This window comes from Lycorma delicatula, chromosome 1 (genome assembly GCF_047948215.1).
Source record: "Lycorma delicatula isolate Av1 chromosome 1, ASM4794821v1, whole genome shotgun sequence".
Taxonomy (NCBI): domain Eukaryota; kingdom Metazoa; phylum Arthropoda; class Insecta; order Hemiptera; family Fulgoridae; genus Lycorma; species Lycorma delicatula.
The window spans coordinates 393,317,715-393,332,792 of NC_134455.1; positions in this window are offsets into that span (position 1 = coordinate 393,317,715).

Below are 15,078 nucleotides of genomic sequence, written 5' to 3' on the forward strand. Positions count from 1 at the left end.
GTCTTCGGAAGAAGAAGAGGGAGAAGAAGAAGAAGGAAGACCAACCACTCGTCTCAACATCACGAACTGGAGTCCGGAACAGAGCCCAGCAGAGATGCGTCCTGAAGGGCAGCCATACCAGAAGCGGATGAAGAGCTTCTACACAACCTCTCCTTTTCAAAACTTACAGGAAAGATAAAATAACCCAGCAATTGCGACTCCTCCGGAAAAGGAGACACATTGCTCTTTCCTTATAGCTAGTGCCACGTTGTGGCGTATTCCTGCTAGCCTATTAAGCGTTAGCACCGAAAGGACTTCAGTGGACGTTCTGAAGGGGAATTACGTCGGGAGGACAGGCTTTATAAGCCTAGTTTTCTGCGTTCGGCCCATGAAATGGGTTCGATAACGCTGGTTGAACAATGGATTGGAATGCAATTAAATACGTCTTAAAATACTAAATAATAATAAAGAAAACTTGAAAAAATTAGACCCGCTAACTAAAAATAAACCTCAAAAACACGCCCGATAGAATCACCCAGCAGCAAGGGACTCTATCCAGGTTCTGCGATAAAGTAGGGAGTAATAAACTCCCGCCAACTTTGCATTCCATTCCATTCCAAAGATAGGAACACCTTGCTCCACATGTTGAATCTCAGTGGCTATCCCACTTTCAGATTCATCTAGTAAATTTTGAGGGTTTAGAGGTTGCAATAAAAGTACTTGTTCACCATTAGGCACTGGGCTTATGGCATATAAGGAATTTCTCTGTCATACTATAGGCTACTATATTATCTTGAAAGTTTTGGTGATTGACATTGTAGTGGCAATTTTTGAAGTAGTTACAGGTCAAGGTGATTATTACAAAGATTATAAATGATTATATACCAAATATAGAAACATCACATTGTTCCTCCTCATGTTGAATTTCAGTAGTAGTAAAGTTTGATGCTTTGGAGGTTCCAGTGAAAGTACATCGCCACCATTAAGCGCTGGGCTTATAGCAAATGTCTTGTGTTCTGCACTCATGTGCCCAATTCTTCTCTGAAAGAACAATTTACAAAATGCTTTTAAAATCCAACAATTGGTGAAGGGAAAATTCTGACACTCACTTCCATAAGATACAGAAGAGGCGACGGTTGTACAAATTAATAATTGCTTGTTTATAAAAACAGGTGACAAAAGAAGGGACTGAAATACTCATCATATATATATATATATATATATATATATCGATTTTGCTATTACATATGCTGTCGTTCTCCTCAAAGGGATGATGAATGGTACTGAGTATAAGGCACTGTTTTGCCCAGGAAGTGGGAAACTGAACCCATAAGCGGAAGAACTTCTTCAAGAAATCATAAGTAGTAGAATACAGAAACCAACGGAAGGCATTGTATTGAAGGTCCTAGTGATAATCTCTCGCATTACACTATGATGCTATCTGGAAAGTACAGTATTGAAGAAGATCCCATATTCTGTCATTTTAAATTTATTATACAAAATCTGCAATTACTAATGGTCATGTAATGGGAAGATAATATACTATTCTTTGGTGGACATCTAAAAAGTTAAAAAATCATGGACATCTAAAAAGATATCTAGGCCTAAAAAGTTTAATTATAAATCATAATTTTCATAAACATATTTATTTCTGTATTCTTTGTTTCTAATTCAAAAAGTAAATTAATCGACTTTTCCTTTCTGAAGGACAGTGATTTGATGAGACCGCTTGTTCTTCACATCATTAAGCTGAGAACAAGTGCTTTCGAAAGATGTTAATCTGTAATTAAAGGAAAAAGGGAAATCTTGTTGACCAGCCTGTTATATTTGAAACAACGTTTGTCTCTGGTTTGAAATGATTTGTAGGATATTTCCATAATAATTGATAATGTATTAATATATCTGTTATTTTTAAAAAGTATTCATTTCTACTTAGTGGTTATTGTGTATAATGATTTTCTGTATGATTATGTTTGCAAGTTTGTATACTGTTTAATTAGGTATTCAGTACTGTATTTTATCTTTTTTGTATTTTACGTTTGAGATTATTATTGCCGACATATAAGCAAAGTGTGTAAGGACAACAGTTACATCAATTAGGTTGACTTTTGCAAATTCTACAGTTTTAATAAAGAGAATACTGCATTTTTATTAGTTTGTAATGAATCGCATAAAGTCTGAAGCTACTGATTTTCACTTGTTTGTCCCAATTGTACAGATATGTCCGCTATGAATTCTTGCCTGAATTTTGGTATTCACTAATCTCAAAAATGTTGTTCGTTTTTCATTTTGAATATTTTCGACTGAATTTTATTTTCTTAAACCTAGCGTAGATTATGAAAAAAACATTATGTTCGGTAGTGCATGTTAATAGAATGTTTCTCTACTTAAAAATTATTGCTTTTTAAGTGGTTGTGTTTATTTTTGTCTGCAATTTCATGTGTTATTCTTCTTATATTCTTTAATATAACTTATTTACATTTTTATAAATTTCATATAAAATTAGGATATCTTATAAAATGATCGTTAGATTGATTGATGACGTGTAGACCTGTTGATTGATTCTCGTCTTACTCTTCCCAGCACATTCCCTCAAATTTATTCTTCTTCTTTGTGCTGAGTGGGTCAGCTACCTTTATTCCATGTATAAATGTATAAAGTTCCATATATAAAGTAAAGGTACAGCGATGTTTACTGGTAGCATGCAGTTAAATATTTGATCGTACTTTAAAATTATTTGTAACTAAAGAAAAAATAAAATATAATTTAAATACATAAAGTGCAGTGTTGCGGGTAACTATGGTAAAAAAAGAAGTTTTTGGTTTTCCATGGCAACAATATTTTTTCTTATTTATTATTTTAATACTGTGACTAACAGTAAAAACACATTCAGACGATTTAAGCTATTATAAATAGTATAAATAATATAACTGATAACTGATAAAATGAAAGGCAAACTAATATTGGCATCTGTCTTTGCTGTTTATGTAGCAGCACAGTGGTGGCGGTATGTAAATATTTAATTACAAAAAAAGTAATTGTAATTTTATGACCATCTAATAAGATTCTGTAATTTCTTAGTAATGTGTATTCCTTAATTCATGTGTATTATTTGCAGAACGAAACGTCGCCGTGCATCACAACCCCAAGCACCTCCGAGTCTACCACGTCCACGTCCATTAATTTATCCAGTGGGTACCTGCCTTGCATGCAAGGAGGTAAACTGCTGGGTAAAAAGGCGGAAGTTAGTTTATACTTAGCTTACTTCCAAAAACGGTAAGCTAATAATATTTAAATAATATCATATTATGAGGAAAATTATTAATATAATTAAGAATAAGTAAATTTCAATGAGTATAAGTATAATTTTATTGTTCTCTGAAGGTCTGGGCGTACATGATGCTTCTAACCTTGTACATGCCAGTACAAAAGCTTATTTACTTTAGATGTTTATTTTGTTTTTCGTAACTTTGTTTAATCATATAATCATATATATAACTCTAACATGTTATTCTCATTCTTTCATTATGGTTGTTTAAATTTACATGGCAATACCGCAGAACATATCAGTAAAGTATTCCAGTGGCGGTTATCCAATAGGAATAATGGACTATCACCAGATAAGTGAATTGAAAAATGTGTTGAATCTGAAATGATAATAAATATGATGACTTTACACTATAATCCTGCAATAACTACTTCTATAGAAATTACTATTCTACATTATTTTTAATTTGATGATGTAGCTATTAAAGCATATATCATATGTCTTCTGCTATCACAAACTAGAAAAAAACTGTAAATTATTAGGGTTAAGTGCTGTGACCTGTCTTAAGTGGTTTTCGCTTATGAACAAAATTTTTAATTCAATTTAATGATAATATGTCATTCACATGAGGAGGTGGTTATTAAATCATTTTCACTAGAAGGTGGAGCCAAATACTAATCTTCAGTTTGGTATACGTGAAAAATATAAAGGAATCATATTGCCTGCCTGAATAGTAATAATTAATGATAAAAAAAGCCATATTCTTCCTTAAGTATTATTTCAAATTTTTTAGGTGATAAATTTCTCCACAAGTTTCATGTATTGAAATAACAAATATTAGATTAAAGTATAAACGGTGTAACTCTTCTTCTAAATTTTAGGTATATTCTTTTTTGTCTAATTATGTTCATTTTCTTTCTATTTTACAGCCTTCAAAATTTTTCGTGAATGGACACAATTTGAAATAAATATTTATTAAAAGTATAAAGGTATGTGAAACTTTGCATTTTCTTTTTTTTTCTTTCTTTATTTATGATATATTATATATAATGATAGTTTACATAAAAATGAGAGGTGAAATGTTCAAAACCGCCCCTAATTCGCAGTACTCTGTTTATATCGGTTTTTAAAATTTAATCTGTTTGTCTGTACGATTTAATTTTTTTTTTTTAATTTTCCACCCATAAGTCGAGAAATATATGTTGAATATAATGAAATTTTCATTAAGGTGACAAATTTAAGTTTTACAGATAACTTGATGAAAAATTCTTACGGTTTTACTAGTTATTCTTGCAATTATCAAATGTAGTACTATGAATGTAGGACAAACTATAACAAACGACAAACATCACAAGCATTGTGTTGTTATTAAAGTTGAGGCACAAAAACCCGTACACAAAAACTGACGTCATCAATCCATAATATTGGTATGGTGTCATGATGGAGAAATGAAAAAAAAACGTTTAGTACACTTGTTGCATGGATGCCAAATCGTGTACATTGAGTGATTAAGAATAAAGATAAACATATTAATTATATTAGATATTCACAGATTGTACAAGTATGGTTTCATTTGGAACTATTATTGAATAACTTCCTTGTCTGGATTAATTTGCATGCTTAATTTAACACTCTAGATTATTTTATTTTTAACATTCAATCATTCTAATTTAACTATTCTTTGTGTTTTACAGGCATCAAAATTTTTAACAATATTATTTAAGAAACGTGGGCATAAGACATTTTATAAATTATTCTACTTTGTTAAGGAAATTTAAATTAAAATTTATCGGTGAAAAATCAAGTGTTTAATTTGGGGAAAAAAAGGTTAGTGAAATTGCACTTTGTTTTATAAGAAGATGGCACGTTGTAATTTTTTAGCTGTATGATAAAAGTTTCTTTAGTAATGAAATAAACTTATCGTTACAATAGATTATTATTTACAAAAGTACTCCAGTAATAATAATTGCTATTCTTTGTTTCATACTTATCGTAATGTAAGGACATAATTAGGATCGAAATAGAGGAGGAATGAGGTGTAAGCCCACTCGCATAAAAGAAAAGTTTACTTAGTAAACTGAGGTAGTCGTAATATAGCGGGTTAGGGATTGTGATGGTTTTCTAATATATTCAATATAAAGAATTCCTATCACAGTATAGGCTACTATATTATCTTTGATGATTGACGTGGTAGTGCCTCTTTTGAAACCTTTCTAGGTCAGTAAGTTCCTTTTTGAGTAAGTATGTGAGATTTAGTGCTCTGACTACCAATATAGAGTTTATTTAAAAAATGAGTACCATTCCTTTTTGGAGATTTAGTAGTAATTAATTTACGAATGCAATCACAAAAATTATTACGATTTATATGAATACAAGATAGATATTTATTAATTACCAGCAATACACATAAAGTAATATGTGTGATGCGAAGAGTCATCTGTTTTCAGTTCATTATTTCAAATATTCAAATTGTTATTTCAGTAATTTTTAAAATTCGGGTGATGCAATGCCAAGCTGGTTATAGGACAATTTCTGATGACATAGATATCTCGTTGTTTATATTAACTTTCTTATAACACTACTTAATATTTGGTATTTACGTAAAAAGTTTTTAATTGTTTGTATATTGTTATAAAAATAATTTGTTTTTAATTTCAGTACTGAAGAAGCATTTGAAAGCAAATTGTATGAAGTTGAATATGATAATTTTAAAGTTCTAATTTGAAAAAAAATCATAAAATCTGTAACAAGTTATAAAAGTAAAACATCATCATAAAATTTATTTAATGAAATGTACACTACAATTATAAAAATTCTTAATTTGATATTAGTTATTAATTTGTAAAACATTTGATCACATTGCATGTATTATTTGCAAAATTAAGCCAAACTTATTTACCTTAAAGGGGATACCCTTCTTCATTAAATAAAATTCTGTTGTAGTACAATAAATGTTTTCCTTTTTTTTATTTTAATTTTTATATTTTATTTGTTATAAAGTATAATATCAATCTATGATGTGTTTTACGTTTTATATGCTTTTGTGTTTTTGGAACTTTGATCCATGAATTATAATAAAAGTTTCAAAGTAAAAATGTTGATAAAATATAGAACTATGATTTTTTTTCTAAGTAGCAGTCCTTCCAACAACTGGTAAACACTTTGTTTGCTAATTTTACAATAAATAGCACTTGCTGTACAGTAGCAACATATTCCGCCAGACCTTTGATTATATAAATGTTGGAATACCATCAAAACTAGTACAGCTCTGGATCTAATAGAGTTAACATCCTAGATTCTAAAAGCTAGACTTTTTTGCTGTTGAAATCGCAAGGACGTGTTTGTTTAATCCAGCTATTGTTATCAGATGTTTTGAGCATTGTACACCAAAGATAAGAGGAAAGTGCAGGCCAAAGAAGAACGAAGAGGTCTTCGGAAGAAGAAGAGGGAGAAGAAGAAGAAGGAAGACCAACCACTCGTCTCAACATCACGAACTGGAGTCTGGAACAGAGCCCAGCAGAGATGCGTCCTGAAGGGCAGCCATACCAGAAGCGGATGAAGAGCTTCTACACAACCTCTCCTTTTCAAAACTTACAGGAAAGATAAAATAACCCAGCAATTGCGACTCCTCCGGAAAAGGAGACACATTGCTCTTTCCTTATAGCTAGTGCCACGTTGTGGCGTATTCCTGCTAGCCTATTAAGCGTTAGCACCGAAAGGACTTCAGTGGACGTTCTGAAGGGGAATTACGTCGGGAGGACAGGCTTTATAAGCCTAGTTTTCTGCGTTCGGCCCATGAAATGGGTTCGATAACGCTGGTTGAACAATGGATTGGAATGCAATTAAATACGTCTTAAAATACTAAATAATAATAAAGAAAACTTGAAAAAATTAGACCCGCTAACTAAAAATAAACCTCAAAAACACGCCCGATAGAATCACCCAGCAGCAAGGGACTCTATCCAGGTTCTGCGATAAAGTAGGGAGTAATAAACTCCCGCCAACTTTGCATTCCATTCCATTCCAAAGATAGGAACACCTTGCTCCACATGTTGAATCTCAGTGGCTATCCCACTTTCAGATTCATCAAGTAAATTTTGAGGGTTTAGAGGTTGCAATAAAAGTACTTGTTCACCATTAGGCACTGGGCTTATGGCATATAAGGAATTTCTCTGTCATACTATAGGCTACTATATTATCTTGAAAGTTTTGGTGATTGACATTGTAGTGGCAATTTTTGAAGTAGTTACAGGTCAAGGTGATTATTACAAAGATTATAAATGATTATATACCAAATATAGAAACATCACATTGTTCCTCCTCATGTTGAATTTCAGTAGTAGTAAAGTTTGATGCTTTGGAGGTTCCAGTGAAAGTACATCGCCACCATTAAGCGCTGGGCTTATAGCAAATGTCTTGTGTTCTGCACTCATGTGCCCAATTCTTCTCTGAAAGAACAATTTACAAAATGCTTTTAAAATCCAACAATTGGTGAAGGGAAAATTCTGACACTCACTTCCATAAGGTACAGAAGAGGCGACGGTTGTACAAATTAATAATTGCTTGTTTATAAAAACAGGTGACAAAAGAAGGGACTGAAATACTCATCATATATATATATATATATATATATATATATATATATATATATATATCGATTTTGCTATTACATATGCTGTCGTTCTCCTCAAAGGGATGATGAATGGTACTGAGTATAAGGCACTGTTTTGCCCAGGAAGTGGGAAACTGAACCCATAAGCGGAAGAACTTCTTCAAGAAATCATAAGTAGTAGAATACAGAAAGCAACGGAAGGCATTGTATTGAAGGTCCTAGTGATAATCTCTCGCATTACACTATGATGCTATCTGGAAAGTACAGTATTGAAGAAGATCCCATATTCTGTCATTTTAAATTTATTATACAAAATCTGCAATTACTAATGGTCATGTAATGGGAAGATAATATACTATTCTTTGGTGGACATCTAAAAAGTTAAAAAATCATGGACATCTAAAAAGATATCTAGGCCTAAAAAGTTTAATTATAAATCATAAGTTTCATAAACATATTTATTTCTGTATTCTTTGTTTCTAATTCAAAAAGTAAATTAATCGACTTTTCCTTTCTGAAGGACAGTGATTTGATGAGACCGCTTGTTCTTCACATCATTAAGCTGAGAACAAGTGCTTTCGAAAGATGTTAATCTGTAATTAAAGGAAAAAAGGAAATCTTGTTGACCAGCCTGTTATATTTGAAACAACGTTTGTCTCTGGTTTGAAATGATTTGTAGGATATTTCCATAATAATTGATAATGTATTAATATATCTGTTATTTTTAAAAAGTATTCATTTCTACTTAGTGGTTATTGTGTATAATGATTTTCTGTATGATTATGTTTGCAAGTTTGTATACTGTTTAATTAGGTATTCAGTACTGTATTTTATCTTTTTTGTATTTTACGTTTGAGATTATTATTGCCGACATATAAGCAAAGTGTGTAAGGACAACAGTTACATCAATTAGGTTGACTTTTGCAAATTCTACAGTTTTAATAAAGAGAATACTGCATTTTTATTAGTTTGTAATGAATCGCATAAAGTCTAAAGCTACTGATTTTCACTTGTTTGTCCCAATTATACAGATATGTCCGCTATGAATTCTTGCCTGAATTTTGGTATTCACTAATCTCAAAAATGTTGTTCGTTTTTCATTTTGAATATTTTCGACTGAATTTTATTTTCTTAAACCTAGCGTAGATTATGAAAAAAACATTATGTTCGGTAGTGCATGTTAATAGAATGTTTCTCTACTTAAAAATTATTGCTTTTTAAGTGGTTGTGTTTATTTTTGTCTGCAATTTCATGTGTTATTCTTCTTATATTCTTTAATATAACTTATTTACATTTTTATAAATTTCATATAAAATTAGGATATCTTATAAAATGATCGTTAGATTGATTGATGACCTGTAGACCTGTTGATTGATTCTCGTCTTACTCTTCCCAGCACATTCCCTCAAATTTATTCTTCTTCTTTGTGCCGAGTGGGTCAGCTACCTTTATTCCATGTATAAATATATAAAGTTCCATATATAAAGTAAAGGTACAGCGATGTTTACTGGTAGCATGCAGTTAAATATTTGATCGTACTTTAAAATTATTTGTAACTAAAGAAAAAATAAAATATAATTTAAAAACATAAAGTGCAGTGTTGCGGGTAACTATGGTAAAAAAAGAAGTTTTTGGTTTTCCATGGCAACAATATTTTTTCTTATTTATTATTTTAATACTGTGACTAACAGTAAAAACACATTCAGACGATTTAAGCTATTATAAATAGTATAAATAATATAACTGATAACTGATAAAATGAAAGGCAAACTAATATTGGCATCTGTCTTTGCTGTTTATGTAGCAGCACAGTGGTGGCGGTATGTAAATATTTAATTACAAAAAAAGTAATTGTAATTTTATGACCATCTAATAAGATTCTGTAATTTCTTAGTAATGTGTATTCCTTAATTCATGTGTATTATTTGCAGAACGAAACGTCGCCGTGCATCACAACCCCAAGCACCTCCGAGTCTACCACGTCCACGTCCATTAATTTATCCAGTGGGTACCTGCCTTGCATGCAAGGAGGTAAACTGCTGGGTAAAAAGGCGGAAGTTAGTTTATACTTAGCTTACTTCCAAAAACGGTAAGCTAATAATATTTAAATAATATCATATTATGAGGAAAATTATTAATATAATTAAGAATAAGTAAATTTCAATGAGTATAAGTATAATTTTATTGTTCTCTGAAGGTCTGGGCGTACATGATGCTTCTAACCTTGTACATGCCAGTACAAAAGCTTATTTACTTTAGATGTTTATTTTGTTTTTCGTAACTTTGTTTAATCATATAATCATATATATAACTCTAACATGTTATTCTCATTCTTTCATTATGCTTGTTTAAATTTACATGGCAATACCGCAGAACATATCAGTAAAGTATTCCAGTGGCGGTTATCCAATAGGAATAGTGGACTATCACCAGATAAGTGAATTGAAAAATGTGTTGAATCTGAAATGATAATAAATATGATGACTTTACACTATAATCCTGCAATAACTACTTCTATAGAAATTACTATTCTACATTATTTTTAATTTGATGATGTAGCTATTAAAGCATATATCATATGTCTTCTGCTATCACAAACTAGAAAAAAACTGCAAATTATTAGGGTTAAGTGCTGTGACCTGTCTTAAGTGGTTTTCGCTTATGAACAAAATTTTTAATTCAATTTAATGATAATATGTCATTCACATGAGGAGGTGGTTATTAAATCATTTTCACTAGAAGGTGGAGCCAAATACTAATCTTCAGTTTGGTATACGTGAAAAATATAAAGGAATCATATTGCCTGCCTGAGTAGTAATAATTAATGATAAAAAAAGCCATATTCTTCCTTAAGTATTATTTCAAATTTTTTAGGTGATAAATTTCTCCACAAGTTTCATGTATTGAAATAACAAATATTAGATTAAAGTATAAACGGTGTAACTCTTCTTCTAAATTTTAGGTATATTCTTTTTTGTCTAATTATGTTCATTTTCTTTCTATTTTACAGCCTTCAAAATTTTTCGTGAATGGACACAATTTGAAATAAATATTTATTAAAAGTATAAAGGTATGTGAAACTTTGCATTTTCTTTTTTTTTCTTTCTTTATTTATGATATATTATATATAATGATAGTTTACATAAAAATGAGAGGTGAAATGTTCAAAACCGCCCCTAATTCGCAGTACTCTGTTTATATCGGTTTTTAAAATTTAATCTGTTTGTCTGTACGATTTAATTTTTTTTTTTTAATTTTCCACCCATAAGTCGAGAAATATATGTTGAATATAATGAAATTTTCATTAAGGTGACAAATTTAAGTTTTACAGATAACTTGATGAAAAATTCTTACGGTTTTACTAGTTATTCTTGCAATTATCAAATGTAGTACTATGAATGTAGGACAAACTATAACAAACGACAAACATCACAAGCATTGTGTTGTTATTAAAGTTGAGGCACAAAAACCCGTACACAAAAACTGACGTCATCAATCCATAATATTGTCATGATGGAGAAATGAAAAAAAAACGTTTAGTACACTTGTTGCATGGATGCCAAATCGTGTACATTGAGTGATTAAGAATAAAGATAAACATATTAATTATATTAGATATTCACAGATTGTACAAGTATGGTTTCATTTGGAACTATTATTGAATAACTTCCTTGTCTGGATTAATTTGCATGCTTAATTTAACACTCTAGATTATTTTATTTTTAACATTCAATCATTCTAATTTAACTATTCTTTGTGTTTTACTGGCATCAAAATTTTTAACAATATTATTTAAGAAACGTGGGCATAAGACATTTTATAAATTATTCTACTTTGTTAAGGAAATTTAAATTAAAATTTATCGGTGAAAAATCAAGTGTTTAATTTGGGGAAAAAAAGGTTAGTGAAATTGCACTTTGTTTTATAAGAAGATGGCACGTTGTAATTTTTTAGCTGTATGATAAAAGTTTCTTTAGTAATGAAATAAACTTATCGTTACAATAGATTATTATTTACAAAAGTACTCCAGTAATAATAATTGCTATTCTTTGTTTCATACTTATCGTAATGTAAGGACATAATTAGGATCGAAATAGAGGAGGAATGAGGTGTAAGCCCACTCGCATAAAAGAAAAGTTTACTTAGTAAACTGAGGTAGTCGTAATATAGCGGGTTAGGGATTGTGATGGTTTTCTAATATATTCAATATAAAGAATTCCTATCACAGTATAGGCTACTATATTATCTTTGATGATTGACGTGGTAGTGCCTCTTTTGAAACCTTTCTAGGTCAGTAAGTTCCTTTTTGAGTAAGTATGTGAGATTTAGTGCTCTGACTACCAATATAGAGTTTATTTAAAAAATGAGTACCATTCCTTTTTGGAGATTTAGTAGTAATTAATTTACGAATGCAATCACAAAAATTATTACGATTTATATGAATACAAGATAGATATTTATTAATTACCAGCAATACACATAAAGTAATATGTGTGATGCGAAGAGTCATCTGTTTTCAGTTCATTATTTCAAATATTCAAATTGTTATTTCAGTAATTTTTAAAATTCGGGTGATGCAATGCCAAGCTGGTTATAGGACAATTTCTGATGACATAGATATCTCGTTGTTTATATTAACTTTCTTATAACACTACTTAATATTTGGTATTTACGTAAAAAGTTTTTAATTGTTTGTATATTGTTATAAAAATAATTTGTTTTTAATTTCAGTACTGAAGAAGCATTTGAAAGCAAATTGTATGAAGTTGAATATGATAATTTTAAAGTTCTAATTTGAAAAAAAATCATAAAATCTGTAACAAGTTATAAAAGTAAAACATCATCATAAAATTTATTTAATGAAATGTACACTACAATTATAAAAATTCTTAATTTGATATTAGTTATTAATTTGTAAAACATTTGATCACATTGCATGTATTATTTGGAAAATTAAGCCAAACTTATTTACCTTAAAGGGGATACCCTTCTTCATTAAATAAAATTCTGTTGTAGTACAATAAATGTTTTCCTTTTTTTTATTTTAATTTTTATATTTTATTTGTTATAAAGTATAATATCAATCTATGATGTGTTTTACATTTTATATGCTTTTGTGTTTTTGGAACTTTGATCCATGAATTATAATAAAAGTTTCAAAGTAAAAATGTTGATAAAATATAGAAGTATGATTTTTTTCTAAGTAGCAGTCCTTCCAACAACTGGTAAACACTTTGTTTGCTAAATTTACAATAAATAGCACTTGCTGTACAGTAGCAACATATTCCGCCAGACCTTTGATTATATAAATGTTGGAATACCATCAAAACTAGTACAGCTCTGGATCTAATAGAGTTAACATCCTAGATTCTAAAAGCTAGACTTTTTTGCTGTTGAAATCGCAAGGACGTGTTTGTTTAATCCAGCTATTGTTATCAGATGTTTTGAGCATTGTACACCAAAGATAAGAGGAAAGTGCAGGCCAAAGAAGAACGAAGAGGTCTTCGGAAGAAGAAGAGGGAGAAGAAGAAGAAGGAAGACCAACCACTTGTCTCAACATCACGAACTGGAGTCCGGAACAGAGCCCAGCAGAGATGCGTCCTGAAGGGCAGCCATACCAGAAGCGGATGAAGAGCTTCTACACAACCTCTCCTTTTCAAAACTTACAGGAAAGATAAAATAACCCAGCAATTGCGACTCCTCTGGAAAAGGAGACACATTGCTCTTTCCTTATAGCTAGTGCCACGTTGTGGCGTATTCCTGCTAGCCTATTAAGCGTTAGCACCGAAAGGACTTCAGTGGACGTTCTGAAGGGGAATTACGTCGGGAGGACAGGCTTTATAAGCCTAGTTTTCTGCGTTCGGCCCATGAAATGGGTTCGATAACGCTGGTTGAACAATGGATTAGAATGCAATTAAATACGTCTTAAAATACTAAATAATAATAAAGAAAACTTGAAAAAATTAGACCCGCTAACTAAAAATAAACCTCAAAAACACGCCCGATAGAATCACCCAGCAGCAAGGGACTCTATCCAGGTTCTGCGATAAAGTAGGGAGTAATAAACTCCCGCCAACTTTGCATTCCATTCCATTCCAAAGATAGGAACACCTTGCTCCACATGTTGAATCTCAGTGGCTATCCCACTTTCAGATTCATCTAGTAAATTTTGAGGGTTTAGAGGTTGCAATAAAAGTACTTGTTCACCATTAGGCACTGGGCTTATGGCATATAAGGAATTTCTCTGTCATACTATAGGCTACTATATTATCTTGAAAGTTTTGGTGATTGACATTGTAGTGGCAATTTTTGAAGTAGTTACAGGTCAAGGTGATTATTACAAAGATTATAAATGATTATATACCAAATATAGAAACATCACATTGTTCCTCCTCATGTTGAATTTCAGTAGTAGTAAAGTTTGATGCTTTGGAGGTTCCAGGGAAAGTACATCGCCACCATTAAGCGCTGGGCTTATAGCAAATGTCTTGTGTTCTGCACTCATGTGCCCAATTCTTCTCTGAAAGAACAATTTACAAAATGCTTTTAAAATCCAACAATTGGTGAAGGGAAAATTCTGACACTCACTTCCATAAGGTACAGAAGAGGCGACGGTTGTACAAATTAATAATTGCTTGTTTATAAAAACAGGTGACAAAAGAAGGGACTGAAATACTCATCATATATATATATATCGATTTTGCTATTACATATGCTGTCGTTCTCCTCAAAGGGATGATGAATGGTACTGAGTATAAGGCACTGTTTTGCCCAGGAAGTGGGAAACTGAACCCATAAGCGGAAGAACTTCTTCAAGAAATCATAAGTAGTAGAATACAGAAAGCAACGGAAGGCATTGTATTGAAGGTCCTAGTGATAATCTCTCGCATTACACTATGATGCTATCTGGAAAGTACAGTATTGAAGAAGATCCCATATTCTGTCATTTTAAATTTATTATACAAAATCTGCAATTACTAATGGTCATGTAATGGGAAGATAATATACTATTCTTTGGTGGACATCTAAAAAGTTAAAAAATCATGGACATCTAAAAAGATATCTAGGCCTAAAAAGTTTAATTATAAATCATAAGTTTCATAAACATATTTATTTCTGTATTCTTTGTTTCTAATTCAAAAAGTAAATTAATCGACTTTTCCTTTCTGAAGGACAGTGATTTGATGAGACCGCTTGTTCTTCACATCATTAAGCTGAG